The sequence below is a fragment of the Equus asinus genome, unplaced genomic scaffold (assembly GCF_041296235.1).
Source record: "Equus asinus isolate D_3611 breed Donkey unplaced genomic scaffold, EquAss-T2T_v2 contig_3, whole genome shotgun sequence".
Lineage (NCBI taxonomy): Eukaryota > Metazoa > Chordata > Mammalia > Perissodactyla > Equidae > Equus > Equus asinus.
The window spans coordinates 1,177,655-1,190,846 of record NW_027224960.1 but is presented as its reverse complement, the minus strand read 5'-3'; the positions used below and the strand labels follow the sequence as shown (position 1 = coordinate 1,190,846).

General features: G+C 39.2%; 1 pseudogene; it reads left to right on the top strand.

Annotated features, from left to right (window-relative positions):
• The window catches only part of LOC139043592 (sodium/hydrogen exchanger 9B2-like), a 55,126-nt pseudogene that overhangs the window by 6,769 nt on the left and 35,165 nt on the right, over positions 1-13,192 (top strand).

The window sequence follows — 13,192 nt, the reverse complement described above, 5'->3', positions numbered from 1 at the left end:
TGAGGAAGGCTGGCCCTGAGCTAACATCCATGCCCATCTTCCTCTACTTTATATGTGGGACGCCTGCCACAGCATGGCTTGACAAGTGGCATGTCGGTCCGCACCTGGGATCCGAACTGGGGAACTTTAGGCCACCGAAGTGGAACGTGTGAACTTAACCACTGTGCCACCAGGCCAGCCCGCAGAAAGCACCTTTAAACATTTAGATTAATAAGATAACCTGAAAAAGAGAAGGCTGATTTAACAAACATCTCCTCTATGTGAAAGCGTGTTTACAAAAGGGTTTTAATTGTGCTTCACTTGCCAGAAGGAGCAGGGCAAGTGATAGGCTCCTTCAGCTCCACCTTTTCTCTGTCCCATTTGTTGGGTTTCAGGAAAAGGTTTCATTTGGTGAAAGATTTTTGGCTTAAGAAATATTTGAAAACTGCTGTAGAAGATTCTAGGCAGTTCTCCATTTTCTTAACCACAAAAACAAAAATGACCTTAAATTGTAGCGGGTGGGATTAAGTTACCTAAAGTCAAATGACGAGATTCTATCTCTGAAAAATAGTGTTACCAAGGAAAGCTGTATTCCTTTTCTCTAAAGCTTTAAGAATTGCATAAATTTTTTCAATGTATTTTAAATTGCGTAAGAAAGTCTTCTTGTAAAAATCCTAACAGTACAGAAATATAGAGAATGAAAATGAAATTTCAACCTCTTCAATTCCATTTTCCACCCCAAAGGCAACTACTATTAACAGACCTTTTTTCTCTATTTACATCCATACTCATATACAGAACTGCTCATCTTCTTGATGTGCAGTTTTCTCTCAGGTTTGGAGGAAAGACTAAGGAAACTGTTCAGGTCCACAGCTCTATGATTTTGGTGGCATATATCCGTAATACTGGAAAGCAAAGCTCAAATTGAGCCAAGATTGTTTCTAAGTGTTTGGGTCAGTCCTGTAGGAAATTCTGTATATTAAGAATGCTAGAGAGTCAGCAGCCGTTGGCGTGTGTATGCAGGTGACACCTGACCTACTGACCTACATGCAAGTGGACAGGCAGATGGTCTTAGCAGCCACGTCCCTGGGCTCAGGTCAAACCTCCTTCTTCTATTGAAATCTGTATTTGAGTCACAGAATTTGATTAAATTCATGTTATTTACTGAATTTATGAAATCTATAAAATTTCACCATTTGACGCAGGATAGGTTTTTTTTCCTAATATAGTGTACAGGTTGTGATATCAGTCTGAATAAGGCACTACCTTGATGGAGAAGCAGAAAAAAACTTGTTTCTGTGTATAGGCGCTTTTATCTAAAATATCTTCCGAGTTCTCAGTGTAATTTTCTGATAAACAAAAATCTCTCAAAGCCTCTCAGCTTAACTGGATTTTTTTAAAAGAAAACCTCCTTAATTCTTAGAATCTTAAGACATGGTTAAGTGGCAAGGTGTCAGCCAGTTAACTATTAATTGAGAATATGTAAATAATATTTGTCATGAGAATAGGACAAAAGTTCTTGTTCCATTCATTTTGTCACCAATGTTGTACAACCATTTAGGTTAGTACAATTTTTTATTCATAATAAACTCTATTAACATTTCTAACAATGGGAAAGAGTAAAGCTGAACATAATACAAGGTAGAAAATAAAAATATTTGTATTTGCTTGTAGAAGATGTTTTCAAACTTCTTGTGGAATGTGTTTTCAAACTTAGAATTAACTATGAGTATATATGAGTGGGATTTTAAATAAAATATTATAGCAAAAATGTAAAAATATAATATAGTGATTTGGTAGCGATGCATGAAGTCAATGATACAGATTAAAGAACCAACTCATTTCACAAGTTTTTACACGGTTTTACTGTGAGGCTTGGCTGACATTGGCTATTAGTTGAAAAAGTTACTTAGCTTCTCTAGGCAGTAGTTTTCTCATTTGAATGTTAAAGAGATTAGACTAGGATATTTCTAAAGACCTTTCCAACTTTTTTTATTCCATTACCCTGTGATTCTTAATTTCTTGGAAACCACCTAGTTTCTCTGAATTTCCCCACTTTTTCATTTTTCCATCCCAGATACTCAGCATCTCAGATGCTTAACAGCTCTTAAAACTTCCCTGGGACTGAGGACTTCAAAAGTCTTCCGTGAACACAATGAAAAAATAATTAAGGTCCATTAACTAGAGTATTTTATTTAACCAACATTGTTTAAAGAAAGAGCATTTCACTTAAATTTATTTTTTGGATAACTGACACCTATTTTATTGAATACCAGATTTTTGCTTATTTTAACATTCTCTTTAAAGAAAATCTCTAAATTGTATTATATATTTTAATGCCTTTAATAACAGAAAATATCTCCACATCATTTTCTTTTCTTTTCTTTTCTTTTTCTTGGAGATGTAGAATCACCTTTCTAAACATCTCTTATAATACTGGGGATCTTTCAGGGCAGTTCAGGTATGAAGGTTCTTATGAAGGATGCATTTGGTGGCAAGTGACAGGAACCCAGCTCGAACTGGTGAGGAATTAATTGGCTCACCTAACTGAAAGGAGCTGCTTCTAGGTGTACCAACAATATGAGTATTAATCTGGAGCTCTCTCTCTCTCTCTCTCTTTGCATATTCAGAATCTGCTTTGCTCTATGATCATTCTTTGGAAGGCTTTTCTTATATGTCACAAAGATTGTCAACAGCAAGTCTGGGCTTAGCAACTCTAAAAGAAAGCAAGCTCTTTCCCAGTGATTCCAGGAAACACCATAAAGCTGACTCTCATTAGCCAGGTATGAGTCACTTGCTCATGCCTAGAACAGTCAGTGTGACCAGGGAAGGAGCTCCTCATTGTCTAGGCCTGTCCCCCTCTCTGGAACATTGGTGCAGTAGGGGGTTGGGGAGGTGAGGATGACGTGAGCCTCACATGAACCATGGATGGAGACTAGGGGAGCTGTGGATTCCACAAGAGAAAATTAGTGTGCTGTTGCCAAAAAAGGAGGGGAAGAGACACTTGGCAGGACAAAACTGTAAATACTCCTGTGGAAAAGACATTTATCCCCACGTTTTGTACACCTAGATTGCTCTTTTCCATCTCTTTCACTGTCAGCTGTCACTCGTGCTGTTGTCAGTTTGCTTCTTTACAATCTCTTCATTTGTTTGTTTTAATTTATAACGTCTTATCTTCTGAGGGTTTGGAAACCAGATGAGCAGAGTCATTAGAGTTGTTTTCAAAATAAGAGTTAATGGGCTCTGAATGAGGACTGGAGAGCCTCTCTCTGAGTAAGGGGTATAAACTTTCTACTTTTTAATGGATTTCATCACATTTCTTTTGGCCCTTCAAAAGTCATTTCTGGGGGCCAGCCCTGTGGCCAAGTGGTTAAGTTCACACGCTCTGCTTCGGCGGCCCAGGGTTTCGCTGGTTCAGATCCTGGGTGCAGACATGGCACCGCTCATCAGGCCACGCTGAGGCAGCGTCCCACATGCTGCAACTAGAAGGACCCACAACTAAAATATACAACTGTATACTGGGGGGAATCTGGGGAGTTAAAAAGCAGAAAAAAAAAAAAGATTGGCAACAGTTGGTAGCTCAGGTGCCAGTCTTTAAAAAAAAGTCATTTCTGCATATTTTCTGATTTCTTTGCCAAAACTGCTTTCTTAATAGGTGATATACTATTGTAATTTTAAGATCCAATGACTATGAACAGTAAATGCCATGAACACAGTTGCTTTAAGTAAAAGTTACATTTTTGTGATTTTTCTAAATTTAAGTGGGTTTCTGACGATAGCTTACGTGTTCTTTTGGAAATGAAAACAGCAGAGAATAAACAAAGCTGAGCAGCTGTAAGTTGCTTTACTGGACTTACTAAAAGACTGGCATTTTATTTTACCTTTCCTCTTTGTAATACTGCTCTGATTGCAGATAAGTAGTTTAGCATTCATGGTGGAGTTTAGGGGAGAATAGGGAAATTTTTTTGAAACACAAAACTATGTATTTCCACAAATATCATATACTGTGCAACACACCAAGTTTTGATCATTTATGTTAAAAAGGACCAGAATAACATTAATAAAATAAATTCTCAAAGGCTTCATTTTAGTTAATAGTTTATCTCTACTAGAAATAATCAGTTGTACTTGTTGGCTGTTTAAAAATACTCTTCGTAAGTAGCATAATTGGCTGATTTTGAGAATTTGGTGGAGGTAGTTCTAGTGGCGCTGCCCAAGAGTTTCTATGTAATTCTACTAAAGAAAAAGGTGAAGAAATGACAGTGGTGAGTGTTACATCCACCTAATCAAGAAGCTGGCCTTGACAGAAAGAAGTAAAAAATATGGTCAAAGAAAATCAATGGGCTTAAGTAATAAATTCTTCAAGGTTAATAGGAAAAGCAGAAGGATTCTTAGAGATTTATGATAATTAGAGAGAAGGAATATGAGTGGCTTATAACCAACACTGTTGGATGCTTATCGTGTGCATGGTTGGAACTACTCGTCTCCATTTTGTAGATAAGGAATTAGTTAGAAAGAGGCTAAGCGATTTGGTATATGATGGAGCTGAACTTCAGACCCAGGTTTGTCCAACTCCAGAGCCAGCAGACCTGGTCACTTACTCTGAGATGAAGGGTCATTCTCTACAGAGGGTAAAGGCCAAGCCCCATGGTTTTGGACGTGATATTCCAAATCTCTACCCTCCTCCCCCGTTACTCTCAGCCTCCTCCTACATGCAAAGTGGGAGCAGCAAAGTTTCCCTCACACCCCACTGGCTTTCATGCTTCTATGCCCTTAAGACAAGGGTTTTCTGAGCCCAACATTTTCCTGTCAAAATGCTGTTCTTTCTCATTATGAGTCTAAATTTTGGAGTAAGTTTTTTAATTCAAAAAATTATATATACATATATATAATATGTCATCATATATGCATATGTTTATTATACATAATAAAAATCAAGCTGAAGGTTCTTTGAGATGCCTTTCTGGCTAACACTGTGTTTTGTAAGGAAGAAAAATGGTGGTGGTGATGGTGGTCGTGGTGGAAAGGATATAATTTTCTTTGAAATTTTAAATTCAAACATCTTGGCACTTTGTTAAACAGAAAATGATTCCTTGAGGCAGGAGTCCTGTCTAATTAATCTTTGTCTTTATGGCCTAGCATAGTGCCTGGCACATATTAGGCACTTAAATATGTGTTGAATTAGATTTTCCCTTATCTTACATAATTTTTCCTTTGGTCCTACCTAGGTTTGTAGTTTGTACCTCTACTATAATATTCATCATACATGTTGCATTAGGAATAACTTTGGTTACTAGTAAAAAGAAAACTTGACTAATAGTGGTTTAAACCATTACCTCAAAGCTTGGCAGCCCAAGACTGATGCAGCAACTCAAGGATGTCATCAGGGAACCCACTCCACTTCTGTACTCTCTTTGGTATAAGGCTTTTTATTCTCTTGGTGGAAAGAGGGCTGCTGTCCCCCAGGTAGTGTATCTGCATCCAAGGAAGGAGAAAGGGAAATGTTAGAGGTGAAAAGTAAACAGTATGATTCTCAAAAGTCCTTCCCTTATTATTTGGGAATGAAAGCCCTTCCCAGGGACTCCCACTTATGTTTCATTACATAGAGCTGGGACACATGGCTACCTCTAGCTGCAAACATGGCTAAGAATTGGATTATGTGGCTTTTCAGCCTCTATAGCCTGGGCAGCCAGGGGAGAAAAGGTTGAAGTGGGTGTTTACGAAGCCAACCTTGTAGGTCTGCCCTACAAGTTTTTAGTTACTTGGTATAAGTTTATGTTTCCTGGCATACCATAAGCCTATGGAAAACAAAGAATGTGTTTTGGCAATCTTTGAGTTACCCATAATAACCAGCAGGAGACTACCATAGCACTTATAGTGTCTAAGACATTGTGGCTACTCAATCAATGTTGTATTTTTTTACTTTAATTCAGAAGTAAGAGCCAGGCAGGAATTAGTGACTCTGGTTTCTCTGAAAATGATGGAGTCCATAGATTTCTCTTTGGTGACTCATTTCCTCTATCAACATTGGAAAATTACCTGGAGCTTTCCTGCTTCATCAAGTTGGCCCATTACAGAGGACAATTTAACAGTAATATTGCCTGGAATGTGTAAAGTATAACTCAAAAAACAGGATGGGAGAGAAATCATGAACATATGATGGTCAACAAGGGCTTTTTTAAGAGAGATAAAAAGGTAGATAAGCAATAGGATAATATATTGTAATCAAAGAAAAGATTAGCAATTGAAAGTTAAGAATAATCTAAAATATCTTAGCCATTCAGAGTTCTAAGGGGAAAAATAAGTACAATTCATTCCTTTAAATGGCTCAAATTGCTGTCTGATTCATTTATTTAAATCCCAAATTGCTATTCTATATCTATACTGTTTCTCCTTCAGAACAGATCTTGTTCCTTTTCCCTCTATCATCTTACTCTTAATTATCAATCATGGAGAATGAAGATAAGACAATTGAACATGAAGATTTGGCACCATCCACAGAGATGAATAACATAGCCTCTACGGATCAAGAAACCCAGGTAAATCTGTGATCAAGTGTAGACCGTCTCAACCATTTCCTTAAGGAAGGGACTTCCAAATCTATGATAGCAACGTGTCCTCTTCGTTCTCTGTCACTCAGTTAACAATTCTCCCATTCTTAATCCCCAAGCTTGTACAGTAGGTGTGACTACCAATTTTCCCAGTCATTTTAGCAGCTAGCCCTACATAAAACTGCAGAAATAGAGAGCCTGTGAAATGCTTTGTGTTCGCAGCCTAAACCCTAGAATGCTTCTGGTTTCTTCCCTCTCTGTTTTTATTGCTTAAATTTAAGTAGATGAATGAATGTGAATTGTTTTTCATCACAGATAGTTATTTTTTTTCTGAACCACTTTGATATATTTACCAACTATTGCTTTGAATCATATCTTAAATAGGCTAATTTTTAAACAGTATTGCAAATGTAATGACATTGTATGTGACTCAGGCATTTATAATGCTACAATAGTGACTCAGTGGTAAACACCCCTAAGAGAGTTCTTGTTCCAAGCAGTAGCTGATTAGCTAGAAATGAAGCTGTATATTTCCCCTATGAACTGTTACCCTTAATTCTAATAATGGAAATTTTATTCGTGATGTGGTGGCTCAGTGAGTATAAAAATGGACAGCAAATGTACAGTTTTAAGTATTTTTTTAATTGCTTTAAACACAGGAGGAGACAGTTATGAACCTCAAAGGTACAGAGGGAAATGAACCAACAGAAGGAAGTAACCTATTGAGTAGCAGTGAAAAAAGGCTGCAGGAAACACCAACTGAATCAACTCATTTGCAAAGACTGAGACAAACATTTGCTTGCCTCCACATGGTTTACTGGATAGAGTGATAACAAATGGTATGTAAATGGTACGGGTGAATTCAGAAAGATGGTAAAAGATGAAGTTGTCATATAATGAAAGATTTCAAATAATATGGTTTAAAGGACAAAAAGAAGTTTATTTCTCTCACACATAAAAACTACTAGGTGGGGTCAGCCAGGTGGTGTACTGGTTAAGTTCACATGCTCCCTTTCAGCAGCCCAGGGTTTCACCATTCGGATCGTGGGTGCAGACGTAGCACCCCTCATCCAGCCATGCTGAGGCAGCGTCCCACACAGCAGAACTAGAAAGATCTTCAACTAGGATATACAACTACGTACTGGGGCTTTGAGGAGGAAAAAAACAAGAAAAAAGAGGAAGATTGGCAACAGATGGTAGCTCAGGGCCAATCTTTCTCACCAAAAAAAGGATACCTTAAAACCATATTTAAAAAAAAAAGAGGGGTCGGCCCCATGGCCGAGAGGTTAAGTTGGCAAGCCCCACTTTGGTGGCCCAGGGTTTCACCAGTTCAGATCCTGGGCGCAGACATGGCACCACTCATCAAGCCACACTGAGCGGCGTCCCACATGCCACAATTAGAAGGACCTACAACTAAAAATACACAACTATGTACCAGGAGGCTTTGGGGAGAAAAAGGAAAAATAAAATCTTAAAGAAAAAAAGGGGAGAGTAGAAACGGGTGGGCTTCCCTTCTGAAAAGAAAAAAAAAAGTTACTGGGTGAACAATTCACAATGGTATGTGTCTTTATTCCACACAGTCACTAGGGGCCCAGGCTGAAAAGCTCCACCATCTTCAACATGGAGGGCTTCCAAGAGCACTGTGGTCACCACCATTCCAGCTGTCAGAAAGAGGAAAAGAGCAGAGATCAAGGACCTTTTCCTCTTCTGCGTCAGAGTAATCTCACAGGATTATGTTAGACCTCCAATGAGAAAAGTGATTGAGAAATCAGTTGTAAACAGAAAAGCATTACATAAATGTTGGTTGTTATTACTGTTAAGTAATGCAACTAAGGTTTAAGCCAACACAGCTACACTTCCAAATGTCACATCATTTTATAAGGAAGAATCCTCGTTTGCAATTCAATTTATTCCCATAGAGCTGCTATTACTTAAAACATTTGGGAGGAGTGACGTCAGCAATATGGCTGAGTGAGCTAGTCCCTTCCTCGCTCTCCCTTTTGAGTTATAACTAAATGGACACTTACTGACCAACAGAGGAAACCCACACAGCACAACAGGATGCCTGAGAGACACACGCAGCTATAAATCTGAGGGTGGGTGGACTGGCCCCCCAGGAAGTGATGGAGACAGGTGAGCACACCCTGTTCTCCCCGCTAACCCTGTGCATGCAACACGAACACTCCAACCTGGTGCAAGCACCTGGAAAGTGGGAACACGCAGCAGGGCAACCATAAGAGGAGGCGGCGGTAACCCTTAGCCTGCACTCGTGGTTGATCTCCCAGTGGAGAGAGGGAGCCCACCACACCCCTGTGCGGTAAAGGAGCAGCCATAGCCCAGGTCCCAGCAGGGAAGCCCTGACCACCAAGCTCAGCAGCCCCACGGACTGCAGATCGTAAACAGGGACCTCAGCAGATTTCCAAGCTGGGGCAAATACTTCGCAGGTGTGCATGAATGCTCACAGTGCAGCTGTGCTCCCAAAGAGGTAACCAGTCCAGGCAACTGTGGGAATAGGTGTGGCAGCTTTGAACCCACATGCACTTACTTTCCTGGCGGGGAGGGGGAGCCCACCATGCCCCAGGGCTGTCAAGGAGCAGCCATAGCTCAGGTCTCTGCCTGGAAGCCCTGCCCACCAAGCTCAGTAGCACCATGGACTGTGGATCATAAGGGACCTCAGCAGATTTTTGTGCTGGGACAAACACTTCCAGGCACACATGAGTGCTCCCAAAGAGGGAACATGTCCCAGGCAGCTGTGGGAATAGGTGAGGTAGCTTTGAGCCCACTGGTGATCACTTTCCGGTGGAGAGGGGGAGCTCAGAGTGCCCCTGAGGCACCAAAGAGTGGCCCTAGCCTAGTGAGGAAGCCCCGCCTGACAAGGACAGTCCACACAAGTGCCTGAATGCATCCCAGGCTGGGGCAAGCACCCATAATACCCCCACAGCTTCCAGCAGATGGGGTACGGCCAGAAACACTACTCCTGCTCCCCGCTAGCGGTAACAGGGGGAATCTGCATCCTAAGAATACCACAAATGCCACAACAAAAGATTAGTTCATCAAACACCATGAGAAACTGCAGCAACAATTCAGACCAGGAGGAAAATGACAATTCTCCAGAAACCAACATGGAAGATACAGAAATATACAAGCTAAATGACCGAGAATTCAAAATAGCCATCATAAGGAAACTCAACGATTTACAAGAAAACACAGAAAGACAGTTCAAGGAGCCCAGCAACAAAATGGATCTCTTCACCAAAGAGATTAAAACTATAAAAAAAATCAAGCAGAAATTCTGGATATGAAAAACACAAATAATAATCTAGAATCATTAAGAAATAGAATTGATCTTATGGAGGAAAGAATTAGTCTTCTTGAGGATAAAAATGTAAAAATTCTACAGGTGGAGGAGGAGACAGAACTAAGATTTTTTCAAAATGAAGGAATTCTTCAAGAAATATCTGACTCAATTAGGAAAAGCAACATAAGTATTATAGGTATCCCAGAGGGAGAAGGGAGGGAGAAAGAAGCAGAGAGCTTATTCAAAGAAATAATTGCTGAGAACTTCCCAAACATGGGGATGGTTTCAGATTTACAGATAAACGAAGTTAATCATATGCGCAACTTTATCAATGTGAAAAGACCCTCTCCAAGGCATATAATAGTAAAAACGGCAAAAGTTTGGGATAAACAAAGAATATTAGGAGCAGCAAGGTACAAGAAGATAACCTACAGAGGAAGCCCCGTCAGGCTTTCAGCAGATTTCTCAGCAGAAACCTCACAGGCTAGGAGAGAATGGAATAATATATTCAAAATACTGAAAGACAAAAACTTTCAGCCAAGAATACTCTATCCAGCAAAACTTTTCCTCAGATACAATAGAGAAGTGAAAGCTTTCCCGGATGAACAAAAGCTGAGGGAGTTCACTGCCACCAGACCTCCCCTACAAGAAATAATTAAAGATGCCCTCACACTGGCAACAAAAAGGCAAAGGTCTACAAAGCTCTGAGCAAGAAGGTAAATAGACAGACATGATCAGAAACCTGCAGCTCTCTACCAGAATAGGAAGGTAAAGACTCAATTACAACTTAAAAGAGAAAGGGAAAGAAAGCATCAGAAGCAATGATAAACACTTCAACTTAGCCACAAACTCAGGAAATTAAAAACAGAACATTGTGTAACAGCAATTACCCAGAAGGGGAGAGGAAATGGAAGGAACTTGCTTAGGTTAATGGCGATAAGAGGCTATGAGAAAATGGACTGTCTCATCTCCAATATCTTTCATACAATCCTCACGGTAACCACTAAACAAAAAAATCAGAGCAAAACCACAATTCACAAAGAGAGAGAACTGAGAAATCCCTCTTGGAAAACCAACAAAATGAAATGGCAGTCAGAAATGCAAAGGAAGAGAAACAGTGGAATCATAGAACAACTAGAAAACGAGATAAAATGGCAGCATTAAGCCCTCATATAACAATAATCTCTCTAAATGTAAATAGACTGAACTCTCCAATCAAAAGACATAGAGTAGCTGGATGGATTAAAAAACAAGACCCAACAATATGCTGCCTCCAGGAAACGCACCTCAGCTACAAAGACAAACATAGGCTTAGAGTGAAGGGATGGAAGACAATACTTCAAGCTAATGGCCAACAAAAGAAAGCAGGGGTTGCCATACTTTTTATCAGACAAGGCAGACTTCAAGTTAAAAAAGACAATGAGAGACAAGGAGGGGCAGTATTTAACGATAAAAGGGAAATTCCATCGAGAGGACATAACACTTATTAATATATATGCACCTAGCACAGGGTCACCAAAGTACATAAAGCGATTATTAACAGACCTACAGGGAGAAATTAAGAGCAACACAATCACAGTAGGGGACCGCAGCACCACACTTACTTCAAGGGACAGATCATCCAGACAGAAATTCAACAAGGAAATTGCAGATTTAAATGAAACACTTGACCAGATGGAGTTAATGGACATATATAGAGCATTCCATCCAAAAACAGCGGAATATACGTTCTTCTCAAGTGCCCATGGAACATTCTCAAAGATAGACCATATGTTGGATAGCAAGGCAGCCTCAATAAATTCAAGAAGATTGAAATCATCCCAACCATCTTTTCTGACCACAATGCTAGGAAGCTAGAAATCAACCACAAGAACAAAACTGGGAAAGTCGGAAATATGTGGACATGCTATTGAACAACCATTGGATCATTGAAGAAATCAAAGAGGAAATTAAAAAATAACTGGAGACAAATGAAAATGAAAATACAACATACCAATTCTTATGGGATGCAGCAAAAGCAGTCATGAGAGGGAAATTCATAGCAACACAGGCCCACTTCAACAAGCAAGAAAAATCTCAAATAAGTAATCTTAACATACAGCTAACAGAGCTAGAAAAAGAAGAACAGATAAAGCCCAAAGTCGGCAGAAGGAGGGAAATAATAAACATCAAAGCAGAAATAAATGAAATATAGACTAAAAAAGCAGTAAAAAGGATTGATGAATCTAACAGCTGGTTCTTTGAGCAGATAAACAAAATTGACAGAACCTTAGCCAGACTCAACAAGAAAAAAAGAGAGAAGGCTCAAATAAATAAAATTAGAAATGAAAGAGAAATTACAACAGATACGGCAGAAATACAAAGGATTATAAGAGACTATTGTGAAAAACTGTATGCCCACAAATTTGATAACCTAGAAGAAATGGATGGATTCCTATACTCATATAACCTCCCAAAACTGAATCAATAAGAAACAGAATCTGAACAGACCAATCACAAGTACAGAGCTTGAAAGAGTAATCATAAACTTCCCAAAAAACAAAAGTCCAAGACCAGATGGCTTCTCTGGAGAATTGTACCAAACATTCAAAGAAGATTTAGTACCTATTCTCCTCAAACTATTCTGAAAAATTGAAGAAGAGGGAACATTTCCTAACACATTCTGTGAGGCCAACATTACCCTGATACCAAAACCAGACAAAGACAACACGAAGAAGGAAAACTACATGCCAATATCACTGATGAACTTAGATGCAAAAATCCTCAACAAAATATTGGCAAACTGAATACAGCAATACATTAAAAGAATCATACACCATGATCAAGTGGGATTCATTCCAGGGATGCAGGGATGCTTCAACATCCATGAATCAATCAGTGTGATACACCACATTAACAAAATGAGGAATAAAAATCACATGATCATCTCAATAGATGCAGAGAAAGCATTTCACAAGAGCCAACATCCATTTATGATAAAAACTCTCAATAAAATGGGTATTAAAGGAAATTACCTCAACATAATAAAGGCCATATATGACAAACCCACAGCCAACATCATACTCAATGGGGAAAAACTGAAAGACATTCCTCTGAGAACAGGAACGAGACAATGGTGCCCACTCTCACCACTCTTATTCCACATATTACTGGAGGTTTTGGCCAGAGCAGTTAGGCAAGAAAAAGAAAAGGAATCCAAATTGGAAAGGAAGAAGTGAAACTTTCACTATTTGTAGATGATGTGATTCTATATATAGAAAACCCTAAAGAATCCACCAGAAAACTCCTAGAAATAATCAACAACTACAGCAAAGTTGCAGGGTACAAAATCAATTTTAAAAAATCAGTTGCATTCCTATACGCT